The sequence below is a fragment of the Gossypium raimondii genome, chromosome 11 (genome assembly GCF_025698545.1).
Source record: "Gossypium raimondii isolate GPD5lz chromosome 11, ASM2569854v1, whole genome shotgun sequence".
In the NCBI taxonomy this organism is placed as follows: domain Eukaryota; kingdom Viridiplantae; phylum Streptophyta; class Magnoliopsida; order Malvales; family Malvaceae; genus Gossypium; species Gossypium raimondii.
This window is the reverse complement of record NC_068575.1, coordinates 10,023,624-10,027,166: the sequence shown is the minus strand read 5'-3', so window position 1 is coordinate 10,027,166 and position 3,543 is coordinate 10,023,624.

Sequence of the window (3,543 nt, the reverse complement as noted above, 5' to 3'; positions counted from 1 at the left end):
AGGAGAAGAAGCACACGGCTTAAGGGGGTTTGAAATTAAAATCTAAATTGATTAATGCAATTTAGTCCCTATACTTGTAATTTTTATGTTTTCTGAATCCCTGTACTTAGGGTTACCCGACCCATGTTGTAATTTTTACTATTGTTCAAGATTTTAGATGTTGACATTGTTAAATAGTTTAAGTATTAGGGATTAAATAGACATATTTTTAAGTTAGAAATGGAAAAGGACTAAATTGTTGAATAAATTGTTGGTTTTGAACAACAAGGACTAAATTGTGAACAATTTGAAATTATGAGCTCGAATTGGAAAAGAGGAAGCTAAATGTGGTCTAGAGTGAAATTAGTATAAAAATATGAAGTTAATTGTGAAGATTAAAATTAGTCTCGATATATGGACTAAATTGAAAAATAAGCAAAATATAGTGTGAAAATTTAAATTTAATGTGAAATTGAAATGTGTAATATTAATGTGATTTAATTATTTTATTCCTTAGCTAACGTCGTACAAGAATCCTTGAATAAAAATGAGAAGGATAAAATCGACGTTGAATAGCTCGAAAATCACGGTTTGTGTTTCTATAATCCGAATTAAATAGTAGATTATTGCATATATAATTGTTTGCATATGGTAAGCAATTGAGGTGAGTGCTTTGGTACTTGAGTATTGAATTAAATTCATAATTGAAATGAAATGGACTGGTTTTGGATATTATGAAATATATTGATTATGAATATATATGTATTGAGAAAAATGTGATTATTATCAAATTGAATATATGTCTATATGTGATGATATATATTCATGAAACTGAGACATTGGTTGTATTGAAAAGTAAAATGAATCCCTATTAACTGTATCGGGTTGAGTCGGATATAGATGGCATGCCATAGGATAGGAAAAGTTTAGGGATTATTTCGACCTCGAGTCGATGAGGCACTGGGTGCCAATTTTCTTCGGTTTAACCGATGAGTCACTGGGTGTCAATTTATATAGCACTGAGCGCAGTTATTACTTTGGATTTATCTGATGAGGCACTGGGTGTCAAACTGGTGTGTTGGTTGGATCCATGTATCCGTCTGAGTCCATATCGTGTTAATAGGGGAAAACAAAATAATAATTTATGTGATTGATATTGAAATGACAAATAAGAGAAATAAATATAAGATGAGAAAATATTAAAATGGAAAATATGAGAAAGGATTATGAGATGAGAAATGATATATGAAATGATGAATTGAGATGTGAAACTTGAATGAATTCAAGTATTGATCAAAGATATGAATCATGCCATTGCATGAGATGATGTATTCAAATGTTAAATGAAATGTCATTGATATATATACTTATATATTTGAACATGTGAAAATCTTAGTAGATGTGAATAAGGAATGAGCAAAAATTATACTATTGAATTGAAGCACATGAACATAACTTACTTGTTGCATTTTGCATTTTAAATACTTATATGCAGTTTATGTTATCTAGATTATGGAAATACCACTGAGTTTTACTCAGCGTGTGATTTTATTTTCTGTGCGCAGGCTAGGTATTGTTCGAATTATTGTCGACTCAGCACTAAATCACAAATCCTGATCTCAAGTGTGGTGATATTTTATTTTGTAATGGCATGTACCTAGGGAGACTTTTATTGATATCGTTTATAAGATGTTGTTAACTTAGTTGCTAGTGAAATGATGGTTAAATGTGTATATGGTTGTGGTTGAGGCTATGTTGGTATGCTAGCCTAGTTTATATTTTGGTATGTGATATTTTAAAGTTTAGTAGCTTAGCATAATGCTTGGTATGTGCTTAGCTTCATATTTGGTAATTTTATAAGTTTGAAAGTTAGTTCAAATATGGTAAGTGTGATATGAACGAAAGTCTTGAATGTTTGATGTGTTGTTTATGTATTTGAACATATAAAATGTGGTACCAATGAGGGTACATTGGTTAGGCATATTAGGTGATGAATTTGGCTTATTTTGGGCAAGTTTAATCGTGTTTTGAATAGGTTAAATGATTGGTAATTGATTTGCTTAGTGCCCAAGTGAATAGGAAATGGTAAACTTGAGTTTTAAGGTACTTTTGGGTGCACACGGCCTTGGCCACACGGGCGTATGAGGCACATAGCCTGGCCACATGGGTGTATGACCCCTGAAATCAAAATTTTTGTAGTTATTTTCTAAACTTCCAGAATTGCTTCAAATTAGTCCTTACCTATTTTTAAACTACTTTTAGGGTCCCGTAGATTCGTAATAGAGGCTGTAAGAATAACTTTTACTCTAAATTGTGGTGGATTAGCAAACCTAAATTAAGTGCATTCCACTAACATCATCAAAAATAAATCAAAAAGATAATCATAGATGGAGTATGGGCTAATACTCTGATACTAATAATTGGAATAGTCTTGTATGTATCCGAATTCTGACATTCTAGAAGGGATAAATAGTGATAAGAGTGTAGATAGTGGAAGACCAAGTTTAGAAATACAACGCATAATTTATTATTCAAATGTACAAGAATCTAGCATGAAAGTATTAGATTGTTGTGACCTACCCCTGGATATTATAATGTTATTAGTTAGTTTATATGTTGATTATGATTGAATTAATTTTTTGATTTGTTAGTAATGCTTGTGACCCTAATCTGACGACAGAGAGGGGTTAGGGGCGTTACATGTGGAATGAATGAAAATGAAAAGTAAGAGAAATAAATCACATGTATCACTATCTGCAGGGAATGCATTTTCTCGCTAAGTACAAAAGAAGACTTAGAAATTAATTTAATTTTTTTGAAGTATTATTTAATAGATTGTTATTAAATAATTAAAGTTCAAAGAGAGATTTAAATTAATTAAGTTATCATAGATTTATCGAATAAGGCAATTAAATTAATTTCCTCGTGGATTGTAATAGGTAATATTGCCATGACTTTGACAAAATTATAACTTGGTTGAGAAAATAATTCAATTGAAAAATTAATTAATTAATATTTTGAATAATGGAAAATAGCTATTGAGTTTGATAAATTATTAGTGTTGGATAAAAGTCCGGATAACACATATAATTATACTTAGTACATGAGACGAGTTTGAAAGTCCAATCCCATATGTGAGGGATAGACCTGATCATGGGCCAAGCCACCCACCTATTCCTGTAGGCTAGCTTGAAAAGTGTAAGGGTTTTGGTAAAAATATAGGCTGAAAAATCGGCTTGGACAAAAAAAAGGCTCGTTTTTTAAATGGGCTGGGCCTCGGGTAGGATTTTTTTGGCCCAGGCTCAACCGAATAAGTTGTTTTGCTGTTATTTTACTGTTGTTTTACTACCATTTCACTGTTGTGTTACTACCATTTCGTTATTATATTGCCACTATTTTGTTGTTATTGTTTGGGTATTGCATAACTTGTTTTATGTTAATTTTGTTACTATTTTAGAGGCATTTGTTTGCTAAGTTACAACTATCTTAATGTTATTTAAGTATAAAAACTTTTTAATGCATTTTCAATTTGTTAGGAAATATTTATGTTAATTTTTTGTGTGC